This window comes from Triturus cristatus, chromosome 3_1 (genome assembly GCF_964204655.1).
Source record: "Triturus cristatus chromosome 3_1, aTriCri1.1, whole genome shotgun sequence".
Taxonomy (NCBI): domain Eukaryota; kingdom Metazoa; phylum Chordata; class Amphibia; order Caudata; family Salamandridae; genus Triturus; species Triturus cristatus.
In genome coordinates, this window is record NC_140583.1 from 261,925,992 (window position 1) to 261,945,151 (window position 19,160).

Here is a 19,160-nt window from a genome sequence, read left to right on the forward strand (position 1 = left end):
TCTTGGGAACTCAGTTATAAATTGGATATGATTTCCCAACAAGGAAAAACGGAAAGGCAACTTCTTTTAAATTCATACTTACCAAAGCTGGCACAACAATACCTTACATGGAATATCCCCCACAGAGTCCGTAGGTTATGGTACCTATTAAGACATGATTTGCTCCCACTAAATACCCTTTTAGCTAAATGGTACGGTGTATCATCGATGTGTAATCTTTGTCATAATGCGGTACAGGATCGCAATCACGTATTGTTTATTTGTCCCGCTTTACGCTCATTGCGTTACAAATGGTTGAAACCTATTTGTTTACAATTAGGAATTTTAAATGTAAATACCTTCTTCCATGCACTTTATTGTCCACCAAATGAAATGTTCTGTTTTAAAGTTTTTAACTTTTTTAAAGGCTTTTTAGATATTTATTGAATGATATATAGAGAAATATTAGACAATTGTCTGACCAGTGGATATGATGTATTACTTTCTCATCCGCACTCTTGTGATTTTATTGTAAGTATTGTTGTATAATTGTGTGTTTATTTTATGTGGCCCTCTTAAGAGAGCCAAAACATAATAAACTTGAACTTGCATAGCCACAAACAGCCCAACCGCCCAGAAGCATACAACGGCGTCGCCCGAGTCAAGCGATCCCTCCACCCCATCGCAGCATTCGCTGCGTGCCACACACGCACCGCCACCCGCGTGGGTCCCGTCAACCGCGTGTCCTGGGACACCGAGTACAGCGCCCTATTATAGTCCCCACCCGGAAGCAGGAGTTTATCCATCTCGAAGGCCGGGTTTAAAGCAGGACCATATATCCCGTGGTTCACCGCCGCCAGCTGAGACGCCCAATAGTATCATTTAATATCGGGGAGGGCGACCCCCCCATCATACCAAGGGAGCGTCAACTTGGCGAGAGCAATCCGCGGCCGCCCGTCCCAAAACAGTTGGCGCTGCAGACCCTCCACCTCCCGGAAATAACGGGCCGGCACGACATCAAGAGTATTTTGCATACAAGAAACGCGGCAGCGACATCATTTTAAACAATGCCGCCCGTCCGAGCGGCGAGAGCGGAAGTCGTCGCCATCTCGCCACGCCGGCCTTCAATCGTTGGAGGGGAGGCAGAAGGTTTCGCTCATAGCGAACCGCGGGGTCCAGTGAGATAAAGATCCCCAAATATTTGAACCCCGGGGTAACAATCTGAACTGGGCAATCCCGCGGCAGTAGGGGGGCATCCCCCGAGAGGACGTAGACGCACGACTTGGCCCAGTTGATGACCAGGCCGGAGTTGCGGCCAAAAGAGTTCAGCACATCCACCAATACAATTAGCGACTGCCGGGGAGACGTGAGATACAGAAGGATATCATCCGCGTAAAGGGAGACACGGTCTTCGAATTCCGGCGTCCATCTAATGCCTCGCAACGACGGCTCCCAACGCAACCAGGCGGCGAGAGGCTCCAAAGAAAGTGCAAAGAGAAGGGGTGATAGCGGACACCCCTGCCGCGTATCTCTCCCCAGTGCGAAGGGAGCTGACACCCTACCATTCACCACCACCTGAGCCAGTGGGTCAGCGTATAGTAATTTTACCCAACCAATAAACTCCGGGCCGAACCCAAATTTCGCCAACACGGCCCAGATATATGGCCACTCCAAAGTGTCGAATGCCATAGTAGCATCCAAAGATGCCAAGATGGCCGGCTCACGTATGAACTCCGCTCTAGCAAGCACGCCCTGCAACCGCCTCAGATTTAGAGCAGTATTCCGATGAGGTATAAAACCAGACTGATCCTGATGAATCAAGTCGCCCACGACCCGAACCAGTCGGTTAGCCAACACTTTAGCCAGAATTTTGGGTTCCGCGTTCAACAGCGAAATGGGCCTATAGGAGGCGCAGCGGTCTCGCGGCTTCCCCTCTTTGTGTATCACAACTATGCTGGCGAGGCGTTGGTCAAGGGGGAGGAAGCCCGCCGCACGTGCCGCCAAAAACATGTCTCGAAGATATGGTGCTATCTTATCGGGACGCAATTTGTAGAGTTCGATAGGAAGACCATTAGGACCCACCGCTTTACCCGAAGCAATCGAGCGAATGGCCAACGCGATCTCATCTGACGACAACTTAGCCTCCATCAACACCGCGTCCGGCTCCGATAGGGCTGGCAATGCAATGTCTCTAAGCAGGCTATGGGAATCCTCCTCCGATCGCACCGAGACCGGAGAGTATACTCCGCGAAAATGAGCCGCGAAGCAGTCAACGATCTCAACCGGGGCAGTCACATGCACTCCATCACTCCTCTCCACCACGGGCACCACCCTGCTAGCTCTCTCCTTCCTATCCAACCAAGCGATCAGTTTTCCGGCCTTATCCCCCACATCATACAACCGCCCTTGCTGCTCTCTACTCATCTCTTTAGCAGCCTCCGTGACCAACGCTCTGTAATCTGACTGTTTGAGGCTGAGGGTATGCAATTTCTCCGCGGTAACCCCACTCTCCAAGTCCTCCTCCATTACAGCTATTTCCGCTTCCAGGCGGACCACCTCCGCTCTCTCGCACTTCTTAGTATGGGAGATAAGGGACAAGGCCTGCCCCCTGACCACCACTTTATAAGCCTCCCACAGAGAGACGGCCGACGACACCGACCCCACATTATCAGTAAAGTAGTGATCAGTGGACTTGACCAACTCCGCGCGGATCTTAGGGTTACGAAGATACCAGGTGCTAATGGGTGCCACTCTCCCCTCTGCCCCTGAGACAACCCTCAGCTGCAACCATATAGGGGAATGGTCAGAGATACCTCGGGCCAAATGACGCACCTCCCCAATCATCCCAGCTTGGGTCGCCGGCATAAGCATATAGTCAAGTCTCGAGAGACTCCCATGGGCCCCCGAGTGAAAGGTGTATTGCGCCTGTCCCGGATGCATCAATCTCCAGCAATCTACAAGTCCCAAAGTATCCAAAAACCCACCCAACCAGGCCTGAGCCCTAGGGAGATCCCTGGGAGGGTGACGGTCCTCCAACCCGGAGACAACGGTATTAAAGTCACCACCCAACACCAGAACCCCCCCAGGGAGTCCCAGGACCAACCTCCCCAAATCAGCAAACGTAGCCGTCTGTAACCCCGGAGGCACATACACAGCCACGAGCGACACAGTCCTGCCCTCCCATCTCCCCACCAGCGCCACATATCGCCCCCTATCATCATGAAGCACCTCGTCCACTTCCAATGGGAGAGAGGCCCTAACCAGAATACCCACTCCCCTAGAGCCAGAAGTGAAACCAGAGTGAGCGGCAAGGCGATAGCCCCTCCTATTTAGGGCCTGGAAGGAGTTCCCAATCAAATGTGTCTCCTGCAGGAAAACAATGTCGGGCGAGGTTCGTTTCAAGAACTGCAACACCACCCCGTGCTTGATCCTGTCCCCCAGACCGTTCACATTCCACGAAAGGATTCTCAATCCCCTACCCCCCATCCCACTCCCGCACATGGTACCCACATCCCGGAGAGCACAACCCGGAGAATTCACCAGAAAACTTCACATTGCCTTGCGAAACAAGAAAACAACCATCCCCAACAACCCCCCTCCCCCACAATCCCAGAACAACAACTCCCCCCTCCCTGCACCCCTGCTTGAGCCCAAACAGCCCCCCCAACTTGCAGTGTGCCTGTCGCTCTAACCTATACCACAAAAAGAACCCCAGAAGGAGGAAAGGACCCCAATAAGCTCCCCACAACCCCCAGGCACTTGAAGGGCATGATGCATCAGATTAAAGTACAATTGAGCCGAGGTGCAAAACCTCGCCATTCTAGTCCATTGCCAGGAACCAAGTTCTAGTCCCGCTCCACCACATCCCGTTCGTTTTCCGCCATCCGACTGTCTCGGTCCTGTCCCCGCGGCAGGGCATCCAACCAGTCTCCAACTGCCTCCGGCCGGTCAAAAAAGTGTGAGCGACCCTGGAACTCAACCCGCAGCAAATCCATTCTTAATTGCATTTCTGTGTAAAGATTTACAATTGAAAGTACATTTTACCTTCCTGTACCAAGTCCTGCTTGGTTTTAGAATTAAAATACAAGTATATGTTTTTTATACTTACTCAATTGGTCTGGATTCTGTCTCTGAGTGTGTGCAATCTGTCCTTGAGTGAGTGAATAAAATAAATGCTTAAGACATCCTCTGGATAAGCCTATCTGCTTGTCCATACTACCACAAAGAGAGCTGTTAGTACTTACCTAATTTATCCTCTGCTATATCTCTGGGGACTCCCTTAACTCTGTGCACACTATACCTTACTTTGGTATAGTATATACAGAGCCAGCCTCCTACCGTTCCATTTTATAGAATCTTTAATCCTGCAGTGAGGTTCACTCTGCTCTTTTCCCCCTTTGTTAGGGGCCGCCTCGATGAAGTGCACGCTATGTAGAGGCCGGATTGGTGCAGTCTATTGTTATTATGGGAGTGGCCTATGAAGAGAATGCAGGAGTGTTTGCCTGTAGAAAGGGAGATTTGATAAATATCTTTATAAACTTCCATAAACAATGCGTGGTGGGGGTGCTATGAACATATTGAATATCTGTGAGCCCAATTTGTGGTGCTTTGGTCGAGCTGCATCTGAATTTTTAAAATTTTAGTAGCCAGATTTATTTGAAGCTTGGTTCTCATAACTTTCAGCATCGCCCTCCTCACCCATATGAGCAGCACTGTGTTTGTGATTAATGTACAGCTAACGCAGACATTATCAATTGTATGTAGTCTCTGAAATGTGCAGTTTGGTAACAACAGCGTTTTAACAAAAGTTTTATATAGCTCAAAGGTTTTGGAGCAGTTTACATGAACACCAGTTAAATTGCACAAGGTCACATTTAGGCACTGGAGATCAAGTGATTTGCCCAGAATCACAGGAAAATGAGTCAACTGCTGAGACTCGCACCTGGTCCCCAGCTCCAAAGTTGGTAGCCCTGGCCATGGCGCCACCTCCTCTCCCACTTACAGTATTATCCTACAGGGCACACTGTTACCTTCTCATAAATCATTTTTATATAACACGTCTTATTGCTCTACTGCCCTTTCTAAGGTCTGCAACTAACAACTGCTACTACTGCCAAATTCAATGGTGCTACGTTTGGTGACCTCTGAGCCTTTTGGTACCTTCAGCTCTGACACTAAAAGTCCAAACTAAAACTCGACGAAATCAACAAGAGAATATTCCCCGCTTACCTGTCACGGGAGTAATATTATCACTGTCGTGCTATGTCTGAATGAAGCAGTGCTGTTTCTGGTACTATATTACCAGTGTGTGCACCAGAGGAGCTTACATCGCTGTTTGTGCGGTCCCTACTATGTAAGGAGTGGCGCTCGCAGTGTCGCTGATGGTAGTTTTCTGAGTTAGAGAACAGTTTGCAGTGAGGCTAGTTTATGTACAGTAAATGGAGAAGATGTGATCTAATGGCCAGAGCTGCTGACTTTAGAACTGGGGAACCAAACCCGAGTCCCGTTGTTGGCTCAACCTCCTGTGAGTTTGGGCAAATCACGTAATCTCCCTGTGTCTAAAAATCATGAATCTGACTGTGTAATGTAACTCGTGCTCTTTCTAAAACTGCAAAAAAATCATGAGGTACGGTCCTTGGTTTATAAGGTACAGCAATTTTTTTTCCGCCCAAGGCTGGTGTAAAGGCTGACCCTGGTCATACCTGCAACCCAACAATACCTAATCTCATCTATCTCACCTATTAATTATAGGAACCATCTGCATGAAATCACACACCACTAATAACCACCCACTAATGATTGCACCTAACTCCTATTAATTTAACCCATTGCAAAGATCCTGGAGTAAATGCATGGGAAGTTTCCCTGGGAGCCCAAGACTACTCCCAACAATCAACAAAAATGAATAAACAGTTGATTAATCACGAACCTTGCTGTGCTGCCCAGCAGGGGCGTAACACAGTCCCCCCGCAGCCCCCGCGGTGCAGGGGCTCCGAGCTGCAGGGGGGCCCCCACAGCACGATACTCTGGCCCAAGAGCTCAGATTAGATCCGGAGTGGGGACCCCTCCGTGTACGTGGCAGGAGGGCCCCCTCAACTTTCGTTGCGCCACTGCTGCCCAGCATAAAGCGCTACAATGCAGTTACTGCTGCTACTGAACGGTGGTGGTGGGGTGGAGGGACAGGGGCAGCGGAAGGGGTAATAAAACATTTAAAAAATGATTTACCTAGGTGCGCTGGCAGCCGCCACTCCTCCAACATCTTCTCCGTTCCGCAACAGGAAGCACACAGCAGCGTTGTGATTGGTCTGGGCGCTGCGGTTCAGTGCTCAGATGGGGGCAGGGAGGCTGTGCATGCTCCTCACCGGGCTGTGTAATGCAGCCTGGTGGGGAACATGCAAAGTACGCAGGACGGTTTGGCCGGCCCAAGAGGGCCGGCCAAACCGTCCTGCGCACTTCAGAGTGTGGCTTACGCTCCTCTCCCTGGCCTCTGCTCGGGCCAGCCCAGCCTCACCCGCCCTGCCCGCACCGACGCAGGAAGGATAAGTCAAATGATAATAACGCTAGTGATTATCATTTTAGTTTTCCTTTTTAAACTGCTCGCATGGCAGTGGGGCGACGCTCCTCCGCCTTAGCGGAGGAGCCGCCGCCGCTACAATGCGTTCTCAAGTGTAGAAAGCACTTTATAAATACAATTACAATACACTGCAATACTAATAATATCTAGGGTGGTCCTAGCCACGCATTGGAAGAAAATATTACCAAAACTCTGCCCTAGAATTCTAGGACCACAGTGCACGCATTGCCAGTGGGGTTGCACAGTGCATTCTATAACAGTGTTTTTCAATCTAAATGACCAGAAAACCTAAATCTGCATGCAGCACAATTAAACCGGGGACACTGTTTCACTGAGCCCCCGACAATGATTAAAAGAGATACAGGACATGCCTTTACAGTTTTAATTTCTACTTCCCATTTTTTTGATTTTCACATCCTATCTCTTACGATTAAATTCTCAGCCATATGCTATTATATTCTCAACTATATATTTTATGAGAACCAAGTTCGAATAAGCAGGAGGGAGAGGAACAAAGACACAGATCTCAGAACCTCAGAACTCAGTTCAACCCTTAGTAGCAATATGGACAGTAGCAAACAGGTTGGTATCAATTTGGGGCTCTAAATGCTTTTTCATGAGTCATAAAATAATTGCTTTGCAATATCAAGGAAATGGTGCCACAACAGTACTAAGTATCCAGGAAGCAGCACTGTATTACTCAAATGCCACCTAGAAATACTTTGGCTTAAGCTAATGTTGTCTCAAAATACCAATTTGTGGTCTTGAGCAAACAAACTATTAAATTTTTGTCCAAACATTAGCATAAAATGTTCTGAAAATACACTGTTATCTCCACATATCTACCTGTCATTTTCAGTAATTGTGTTTCCCCCAAAACAAGCTTGGAATTTTAATTACATAGACTAAAATTATCAATATGTACAAGAGCTCATTTCGATTAAATACTCAGATTTCATTTTGTACCCAAATATGAGTTTATAATTCAAAGGAAAGTCCACAAATTTTGTACATATATATCAGCATGCCCTAATCATTAAAACCTATCAAAATTAGCTTTTTAGTTTCATTTAATAAAAAAACTATTTTGTCCCCTAACATCAGATGGACAATGTATGAAAATGACATTTGAATGGTGCTAAATGATAACCCACGGAGGCACGGTGCCCTGAATTGTTCTTTTGTTGCCTCCATAGCTGAATGCACCCAGCTCTCCTTCAGCTGAGAGCACTGCCCAACGAGAGCACCAGCGCTGAGGGGCAGGTACTCTGACATCGATGGCACATTTCTGTGAAATGTTCATTCGGGCCCTCTATATTGCGTGCCCTGTGCGACAGCACGGTTCGCACACCCCTAAGGCCGGCACTGCACGAGGAATCTGGAGCGTGTTAACAGATAGGTTGCTGAGAAGGAACAAGGCAACATAACTGAATTTGGATGTAAAAGTGCAAATATCAACCACCAAGAACAGTTGCAAGTGAAGAATATCCTTAAGCGGAGCTAGAGTAGAGGCAGCAAAGAGAGTGCAGAGTCATGCTTGGATGAGAAGTGCTGACAGTGAGGGAGTAGGGGTGGGAAATCAGTTGTAGTGAGATTAGGTTTAAAGCAGTGACAAGACATCCACATTTTACTGCTAGGAAGTTTTCCCTCATTAAGTGAATTTTATTCACCAATGATGTTTAACTATCATTGGCTGCTGTCTATATGATGGTGAATGGCCCTATCAATGCCAAGACTCATATGTGACAATACCTGGGCAAGGTAGGCTGAATCTTGGCCTATGATGCAGTTCCATGCATGTACATACATACATGGCATTTGTGGCTCCGTTACTTATGTACCATCATCATGTGGTTAGAAAAGCTTCAAGTGCCTAGGTTTAGCCTCACCCGTCCATGCATATCCTCGTATGTGCATGTCCAGTCTGCAAAGCAGCATCACAGGACAGGGAATGTTTCATGTGTAAATGTATGTTATGCTGGTCTCTTATAATGCCTTTCATGCACCAATAAGGCCACCATAAATTACTTTGAGGGACTGGTAGGAGAGATGGAAAAGAGGGAACACATGAGAGAGAAGATGATGAGGATGAAAAGACACTTGTATAGCTTACTCCAAAGAGTGTCCTGTACATCACTGCCAAGTACTGTCCAGTTGATTAATACTGATTAAAGAGCCATGTTTTTAGTTTCTTCCTGAACAAAGAGGTTGCCGCAATGGCTCGTAACTCTAATGGAAGCTTGTTCCATGCTGATGGCCCTAAGAAAGAGAAGGACACCCCCTAGCTCTGGAATCCCTAATCCCACTAGCAGTTCCTGAAACCCTGAGGAGAGATCCAGACCTCTTGACCTCGTTCCTCCAGAAAAGAAGCCAGCCAATTCAGGGCTTGACCAACAATTTCAATAGATTTTACATTATCGAAGGCCACTGAAGAGCTAACATTATCAGCATTGCCTTCCCGCAGCAGCTACAGTGTCTCTGATGCAATCGGTAACCTCCACTAGCTCTGTACTGAACTTGTGGCTAAAGCCTGACTCTCTTGGGTGTAGCAAATTATTATTTTCTTTGTACTGGGACAGAAAGCTGGTACAGTTCGAAGAGAATGGTAGGAGGACTGAGAGACCACTCAAGCCCAGTGACTCTTCCTGGATAGAAAGGGGCAAGCATAAAAGGTAAGTTGGGCGCAGGAAAGGCAATAAGGGAACAGGAGAGCTTTAATGTAGTGGTTTGGAGAGGGTAGGACGAAACACAGGCTGACATGGACAAAAGGTACTTACCTGCTGGATAGAAGTAATATCTGGTGTGTGCATTTGAGTTTGAGCATATGTGTAATTGCCAGGTCATAAATTAGAACACTTACATCATGGTAGCCTACTGGAGAGACACTGGGCACAAGAGAAATCGGGGGAGTGAGAGACTGACATGTCCATCCTGTTAAAAATATTTGCACTTAAACTTTACCTGCCAACTCTTCCTAATCAATACAGTTACATGCAGACACACAAATAGAAGAGGGATTTGCAATAGATTGGTGCTTAGGCGATAAAGTGCACTTCCCATCGTCTTCAGAGAAGCTTGGCCCTCTGTTCTCAGGCCAGGACGCTCCCCCCACCGCCCCAACGTTCCCTGCTGGTGCTGTGTCCCCTGTCTGCTGCCCCTCGCTGCTGCTGGGAGTTCGAGGCCCTCCTCCACCCGCAGGCTCCCGCCTGTGCCTCATCCCTGGTGGCCCAGTGGTGGGCTGTAAGTATTCGGTCTGATCTGCTGCCTGTTTCCTGTATTTGTATTGTATTTGTTGCCTGTTTTCTCTGTGCGCTGCTTTAGTTACTTTTGCCTGTATTTGTTGCCTGTTTTTCTGTGCGCTGCTTAAATAACTGTTGCCTGTGTTTTTGTTGCCTGTTTCCTTTCTGCTGTGCCTTAAGTTCTTCGCCGCCCCGCTCCCAGCACTCCCCGCATTCCTTTCCCACCGCTGCGTCCCCTGTGGCCCCGCCCCCCTCCTCTCCCATTTGCTTCCCGCCACCCGCCACCCAGCTGCTCCTCCCTCCCTCCACCCCTTCTTAATGCAGGATGGTGCGCGGCCACGTCGCTGGCGCGCCGGAAGTGCGCCAGAGGCAAGCCCGTCAGCGCACGTCCGTGCCTGGACCGCGCCCAGCACCAGAACCCCTGGACTTCGTGCACCCCACCGCACCATACCCAGCCTCAGCTACGACGCCGACTCCCTCCAAGCTCTCAACACCGGCCGAGACCAACACTGCAACCAGGCCGCCCCGAAACGCACCCACGGACCCTTTTCCTGCCACAGCTGCAGCTGCAGCTTCACCTGCGACAGAACCACAAAATCATCAAGGACCAGACCCAACCACCTACGCTGCATACTCCTCAACACCCACTCCACACGCAGACACGCCATCGAGCTCTGGGACCTGCTCGACGCCACTGCCCCGGACGTAGCCTTCCTGACAGAGACGTGGTGGAACGACTCCTCTGCACCAGACATCGCCATTGCCATCCCAGACGGCTGCAAGATCACCCGCAGGGACCGCACCAATGACATCGGAGGAGGAATTGCCATCGTCCACAAGTCCACCCTCAAGGTCACCACCCACGCAGATGACACCCTCAACACCGCCGAACACCTGCACTTCCGGATCCACACCGACCCCAACACCACCCTCAGAGGAACGCTCGTCTACAGACCCCCTGAACCCCGGGCCCAGTTCAGCGACTCCATTGCTGACCTCGCCTGCACCCACGCACTCGACTCCACGGACTACATCCTCCTCGGGGACCTGAACTTCCATCTCGAGAACAACAACGACGTCAACTCCACCACACTGATCGGCAACCTCGCCAACCTCGGACTCAGACAACTCGTCACTGCACCCACCCACGCCGCCGGCCACACGCTGGACGCCGTCTTCTCCACAAGCACCCACGTCGCCTTCGACCACACCACCGAACCCCACTGGACCAACCACCGCTGGATTCACTTCACCTTCAAAAAACCAACCACGCACCACCGCACCCAACAGCTGCCTCACCGAGGCTGGAGCAAAGTGACCGAAGACCAGCTGCTCACCACCCTCTCCCAGAACCCACCTACCGACCCCACCAACCCAGACGCCGCAGCCCGCAACCTCAGACAGTGGATCGACGACTGTGCCAACACCCTCGCCCCACTGAAGAAACCCTCCAACAGCCACGCCAGCAAGAGAGCCACCTGGTTCACCGACGAGCTCCTGGCCTCCAAGCGCGCATGCCGGAAACTGGAGAAGAAATGGCTCCACGAACGTACACCGGACAACCACGCAGCCCACAAGGACGCCACCCGCAGACACCACCACCTCATCAGATCAGCCAAGAGGTCCTCCTTCAAAGACCGCCTGGATAACAACGCACAGGACAGCAAAGAGCTCTTCCGCATCGTTAAAGAACTCTCCAACCCCAGCGCCAACACCAACGACATCCCGCCCTCACAGGAACTGTGCGACTCACTGGCCATCTCTTCCACCGCAAGATCGCTGACATCCACGACAGTTTCAACACCACGACCGACACGACCACGCCAGACTCCACCCCTCCTCCGAACACCAACAACGCCAACCGCCTTACCTCCTGGTCCAACGTCAGCGACGACGAGACACGCAAGGTCATGAACTCCATCCACTCTGGATCTCCGACAGACCCGTGCCTACACCACATATTCAACAAGGCAGACGCAGCCATCGCCCCCCAACTACGGAAGGTCATCAACATCTCCTTCGAAACAGTGACATTCTTGGAAAGCTGTAAGCACGCCGAAATCAACGCCCTCCTCAAGAAGCCCAAGGCGGACCCCAAGGACCTCAAGAACTTCCGGCCCATCTCCCTGCTCCCGTTCCCGGCGAATGTCATTGAGAAAATCGTCAACATGCAACTGACCCGCCACCTTGAAGACAACAACATCCTGGAACCATCCCAATCCAGATTCAGACGAAACCACAGCACCGAAACTGCCCTCATCGCCGCCACAGACGACATCAGGCGCCAATTAGACAACAGCGAAACATCAGCCCTCATCCTCCTGGACCTCTCGGCCGCCTTTGACATGGTCTGCCATCGCACTCTAAAAACACGCCTCCAAGAAGTCGGTATCCAAGAGAAGGCCCTCGACTGGACCACATTCTTCCTCTCCGGCAGATCCCAGAGCGTCTGCCTCCCACCCTTCCAATCCGAAGCCACCGACATCATCTGCGGCATCCCCCAGGGCTCCTCCCTCAGCCCAACGCTGTTCAACATCTACATGGCCCCCCTCGCAAAAGTGGCCCGCCACCACAACCTCAACATCATCTCCTACACCGATGACACTCAGCTCATCCTCTCCCTCACCAAGGACCCATGCACCGCCAAAACCAACATCCACGACGGAATGAAGGCCATCGCCGACAGGATGAGGAGCAGCTGGCTGAAACTGATCTTGGACAAGACGGAGGTCCTCATCCTCGGACCCAACCCCTCGGCCTGGGACGACTCCTGGTGGCTGACCACTCTGGGGACAGCACCGACACCCACTGACCACGCATGCAATCTAGGATTCATCCTCGACTCCTCCCTCTCCATGTCCAAACAGGTCAACGCCTTCTATTCCTCCTGCTACAACACCCTCCGCACGCTTCGCATGATCTACAAGTGGATCCCGACCAAAACAAGAAGAACGGTGACACAGGCCCTCGTCAGCAGCAGGCTGGACTACGGCAACACACTCTACGCCAGAATCCCAGCCAAACACCTACGACGACTACAGCGCATCCAAAATGCCTCCGCCCGACTGATCGTCAACGTCCCCCGCCGCAGCCACATCACCCCCCACCTGACAAACCTACACTGGCTCCCCGTCGACAAGAGGATCACCTTCAAACTCCTCACCCACGCACACAAAGCACTCTACGTCACCGGACCAGCCTATCTGAACAGCAGACTCAGCTTCCACACCCCCCACCCGCCAGCTCCGCTCCACCAGCCTTGCCCTCACCGCCGTCCCCCGTATTAAACGAACAACCTCCGGCGGCAGATCCTTCTCCTACCTCGCCGCCAAGACCTGGAACACCCTACCTACCCACCTACGGCAGACCGAAGACCTACTCGCCTTCAGAAGACTCCTCAAGACCTGGCTCCTCGAGCAGTAGTGAAACTCCCTCCCCCCCCCCCCCTTAGCACCTTGAGACCCTCACGGGTGAGTAGCGTGCTTTACAAATACTATGATTGATTGATTGATTGATTGAGGGTGAAGGTGTTAAGGTCTGAAGAGGAATTTTCCCCAATGAGGCTGATGGCAATGTTCTCGCCTCTGCATAGCCTAGGGTGGCTTGAGCTAGGTTTCCAGAGTTTAAGATATCACTCAGGGAATTAACAGGGGTACATTATAGATTTCACTATCATATGGAGTATACTTTTCAAATATTGTGTTAATATGACGTATATATGGGCAAATGATAGCATTAATTGACATATGATTGGAATGCAGTGATATTTGGTTCCATTCACACTGTCAAGAATGTAATCAAAGTTTACTTAGGTATGTATGTATTAAGTATGTATATGGTATTTCTATAGCACAAACCTAGCTAAAAGGCAGCGGAGCACTGTACATGGTCAAAGGCAAGTTTAAAGTCAGCGACTAATAGAATAGAAGGCTGCGTTGTGGCCGGTTAATGCATTGTGATGCAGTGTTCTATAAGGGGATGAGTCTTCAACAGTAGGTCATCTGAAGCTTGCACAACACACTATCTGCCTGACTCTCCTGCCTTCGGCTACTGTAGATAGAATGCCGTCTGACGTTAAACTGTTAAAGCTCCTTTGCACAGCACCTCGTTGTTCGAACAATGCTCGAAAGATTGCCTTGTGCCTTGCCAGGTTGATACAGTATGGTTAACAGTCTATGCTCCTCTGTATAGTGAGCCTTTGACGCCCATACAATTTACTCTCTGCATGATTCACAAGTGTTTATTCAGGTTGACGCAGAGATTAATTGATTTCTATCATTTAGATTTGTTAACTAACGTGAAGAAGTAAGGAGGACTATTTTTACATTGCTTGTATTTTGTATGTTTATGGTTTTTACTAACTAATAACAATAAACTAACACTAAGTGACGCTGTCTGGTCAGTGAGTCTTCATCTCTTTCCTAAATAGAATCAGCATCGGGGAGGTCCTGATGGATACGGGGATCCTGGGTGCAAAGATGGAAAAGGCCTTTTATCTTTTTTCTTTTTTTACTCTTCTAAGGCAGCAGTCTGATGGCGTCCTGACTGCAGTACCGAAAACCACCAGAGATGGTGTGCTTGTCTGCAAGGGGGCGGTCCTGATCGTGATGGCTTTGTAAATGACGCAGCTGGTTTTCAAGATGGTGCTAGGCGAGCCACAGGAGTCTTCAGGATGGGGGTGATGTGATCACATTTATTCAGGCCCTGAAAGAGACGTAGGATGTCCTTAAGGGGTGAGTTATTTGTTACATAATAAGAAATCATAACCATTTGAATGCTGGCCACGAATATGTACTTACTTGCAATTACAGTCTTGGTGGAACGTGTCTTTGTGTAATTTAAAAGCCCAAGTGCAGTGTCTCGGTAGCCCGCAGACCTTGGCGAAGTCTGACATATCTGACTCACTGCTGTCTTGTGCTCTAAAGGATGCTGTCAGCTGTGTTATTGTGGACTGGTTTAAAGAAGCAATACCGTTTAAAAGGCTATACCAACAGAGTATTGATTTGGGGAGCCTACAAAAGGAAACATTCAATGAATTTCCAGGAACCTAAGTTCTGTGAACAGATAAGTCAGTATTTTCATTCTCCACAACATGGTGAAAGCAAAGTCACAGAGAAAACTTGAAATATAATGTTAGACATAGGACCACTTGATGCCTGAGGGTGACAAAGGAAGGCTGCTGTGCACAAATAAACATCCGGGGATGAAAGAGCACGCTCCAATCCCTAAATGCCAAAACCTTTAGTCACATAAAAGGAGCCATTTGCTTCTAATGCCACTAGGTCTCGAAGGCCTTCATTAATATGACTGAAGATACAGGGGTCTCGCAGAGAGAACTTCAAAACATTGAGTCTGACACAGGAAGCCTGTTCAGCCATAAGTGCATATTCGAGAGTGAAGCTGGCTAAAGGTGAAGCTGGCAGGTAGCCATGAAAGGATGTCTAGCAAGTGTTACTGCACTAACCCTGCAACAACTGCGTCCGGCGCGAGAGCTGGGCAGTGGACATTAGCAGATGTAGTTAGCCTTGGAAGTTTGGTTGTCTGTCAGAATATCATTGCAGAAATATCACATGGCATCAACAGTGTGCTTGATCCACAAAGGTAAACTGACACTTTGTGTAAGTTTGCTCTTTTTCGATATTCACAAACTACGACTTAATAGTAACTTTGCGACTTAAGAGATTCAACCGCCGGGACGGAGAACTCCGTGCTTGAAAAGATAGGCCTGTCCTATCTTTTTTATGTGCGGAGTTCTCTGCCCTGACTGTGGACTCTCGCAGTGGTAAAGTTACTATTAAATCGTAGTTTGTGAAAACTGAAAAAAGTAAACTTACACAAAACTGTGGGTTTACCTTTATAAATCAGGCCCTTGTGCCTTAAATAACATATAAGATGCAGAGTTCCTCTTATTAACTCCAATTGGGCGATATTTTTATAGACAATATTTAGGACTCAATATTTTTGTCTCTTGACATATTAATGATGTTCTGTTGATATTCTTGTACCGTACCATAAGCTTATGAACTCCCACAAATATGACAGCTTGTGAACACCCACAAAGTCCTTTCTGGTTCTATGTTACCCTGTAAATTAGCAGAGATTTACAAGAGTCAAGGGTTGGAGTAATCAGTTTTTAAGGTGGAGAGGGGAATGGAACACCTGCAATCTTGGTTGAGTTCTCGGAGGAAGTGTTTCGTCATCGGAAAAAAATGTTTTCTCTCTGGAGAAAAAACGAAATAAAATATTCAGTTGTACATTAGTGCAGGCTTTTCCCAATGCAGAATTGAACTGTGAGTAAAATTCTATTTTGGGAAAATGCCCATGACATTCCCCAGAGTACACCTGGAAAATTGAGACTGGTCCATCTTTCCAAGTTTGTCTCGTGATGTGTTGTGATTTATTAAGAATTGTGAAAGTAAGTTCGAACCGGTGAAAAGATCTCTCAATGTTCTCGAATGCTTCTTATTGAACTGGGCTCAGACTGAGCCGGACTACTGAGCAACTTCTTCCACCACTGTGAAATCTAGCACTTTAGTCAGGAAAAAACTTTTCCTGTACACAGCCTAGTCTACCCCTTAGTAGCCTGGGTGCTGAAATCACCCATTAAAGTTAAAGTAACATTTTAAAGGATTTTATAATTAAGATTAGGCACAAATCACAACATTTGGATCAGTCAATGCAGAGATATAGTTTCAAACAAACAGCTCCACTCCATACTTTATTTCCATTCTGCATGGACAGTCAATGCAAATTCCTGCGTGCTACTCACGAGTGGTTAGTAATGGGTCCCTTCCACTCCATGAGCACCGCATGACTACCAGCGCCAGGCTGCCTCTCGCCTTCAGCTAAGCCAGAATGGCTGGGTGACTGCCAGTCTCCTTGCTCAGGCCTGCACTATCACAAAGTTCCTTTGGGAGGTGTCTTTGGGTTGCGTCCTCATGGCAGGCAGAATGTCGTTTTGTCCTCCTAAGTCTTCCTAAGCCAGTGGATGGTGCCATCACCTTCCAGTTGCAAGTCCACTCTTTGGTGCTGACACCAGAGTCCTCCACTTTTCCTGGAGAGTTCTCCTTCGAGGTCCCAGCTCACAGTTAGCGCAATATGCCTTTGTCACTCACTTCCAAGTTTAAATAATGACTATTCACTCAGACCTGTGCCAGGCCAGTTGCAACTGGTCTACTTAAGAGGAAGAGTTCTTTTTGGTGTCCATTTGTGTCCTTGGGTGCCACCAGGAGATCAGCTGCTTCTAAATCCCTTTCAGAACACAGACAGTTCGTGGCATGGATAGTCACAAGCCTTTCCCACTGTTCCAGCAGTCTTTCTTCTGCTTTCAAAAACTGCACTACAGACTTTAATTGTTTGTTTCCTTCCTGATGTGTTCAGACTTTCAGCTGTGTTATGTCTTTTGAAAGCACCCGCAGGACTTCACTCCATAAACCACATGCCACACAAAACATCCATTCACATTGTGCTCAGTCCTTGGCTAGCAGTTTTCATGTCATGAAGCTTGCAAGCATGATCTGAAGGTCCACCCTCAAGCAACAGGTGGGAGATGTCCTTGCCCTGATCCTCCACCCCGAGCCACTCCTAGTTAACTGTATGTTTCTCAGTTACAGCAAAAAATTCGCAAAATGAATGGTCACTTCAAAGGTTTTCAAAACATCACAACTCCCAATGGTCAAAAATAGGATGGCCCTTGAGAAGGCCATTATATTTATTTCCTCCCATAGTAAATTACCGCTGCTTGGTTTCATGATCCATGAACCCCCGTTCTTTAGAAAAGCAGGTCTACATTACATAACATTACATGTCTCCTCCATATCACTCAAGCACTGGAACCTCCACAGTGATACCAGGTTGACCTAGCCTCCTCCCACCAATTCCTTCCCTATCTGGTCTCCACTAGGTCACGCTTCTCTACAGGAGCATCACAAAGGGAGCAGGTATGACCCTCCCTTTCCAGTGCTCAGTCAGTGATGCCACCTCAGTAGAAATGATAGGTCATTTGTGCACCTCCAACTGAGAATCTAAATACAGTGCATTTACATGCAACTACAAGCACTCATACGATGAGTCTCTCTTGCAATTTTAAAGGAAAAACATGCAATGAGATCCCGATTAGTGAATTCTCAATCTACAGAGTCAAAATATCAGGAGAATCTTGCAGGATTAAATGAGGACAACCATACCAAAACAGGATTTTCCTGTAGTATTGTTATACACTAATTTTTATTTTTTGTTACTAGGAATATTTTTTATGATTTTACAACAATCTTGTTTTGCGAAAATCTATATTTTTTCAAAATGGTATATGTTACTCATCTGAAATTGTTTATAAAAATTATATTTGCTATCCTTGTTATAAGTTTTGTTATTCATTGCATAGGAGACGTCTAATATTCCTCACTGACTCTTACAGAAGCAAAGTGAAGCTAAAACCGAAGTGTGAGGCTCCCATTAAAAACGTCAGAGAACTATAATACCAAGTTCAGAACCACAGGTGCTTTAAGGCGTGGGCAAAATGGCAACTGCCCAAGGCCCCTCTTCCAAGGGCCCTCCTGGTAAAAGTGAGTGAGCAGAAAGAAATCATGTCTTAGTGACGATGGTCATAAAAAGCTTCTTTTTAAAATTTGACATACCGACATGCTTAACAGAAACATGGGGTCACATTTACGAAGGAAATACATCAGGGAAACGTCATGTAAAGCAGAAACAAATTACAAGGGTATTTACATTCCTGTGTAAACGTTATTTTGCACTGGAAAGGTGCACTTTTCTTTGCTCAAATAGTGATTTGATCTGCTTTGTCCCACTTTGAATTAAGAGAACATTACTTGGGTGGATTAGAGCAAGCTCCCATAGTTTTTTATTTTGATGCAGAGCCTCATCTGATAAAGAGAGCCAGACCGAGGCCCTCAGGAGTAAAGTGGAATCCATTCACCAACCAGTAGTGTGCCTGGAGGCGGGTTTGCAGAGTGGTGGAGAAAGGGGGCGTGGCGTCCAACAACCTCTTAGCAATCCTCATGTGTGGGAGTTGATGGAGGTAATAGGAGGGGTTGTTTGCCCCCAAGTACCCTCTGGAGGCAAGGGGACTTCAACTCCAAACCAGCAGGGTGCCAGGAGGCATGTTTGCAGATTGGTGGAGAAAGGGGACAGGGCCTCTGGCGAGTTCCCAGGTGTTTAAAAATATTTTTTTTTCTATTTTTAGGGAAAGTCTTCTGCGTAGCCATTCTTCCCGGGGCCGCTGTCATGGCATTTCAGGCATTTTTAGAATGGTAAGGGGGGCCGTGTGGCCCCTCTCTGGGCCGATTACGGCCCCTGGGGACCTCATCCCTTGGGGCCTGGCCTTTCTTTCTTTATTTTTCATTATT

The 19,160-nt window shown here is 48.4% G+C and overlaps 1 long non-coding RNA gene across 1 annotated transcript in view; it reads left to right on the forward strand.

Moving 5' to 3' along the window:
* LOC146860074 (uncharacterized) overlaps window positions 1–19,160 on the forward strand; it is a 39,670-nt gene that overhangs the window by 10,194 nt on the left and 10,316 nt on the right. Inside the window, exon 2 of the long non-coding RNA XR_014979092.1 lies at window positions 14,315–14,525. This is a non-coding gene — a long non-coding RNA (uncharacterized LOC146860074). The remainder of the gene's footprint in view (window positions 1–14,314; window positions 14,526–19,160) is intronic.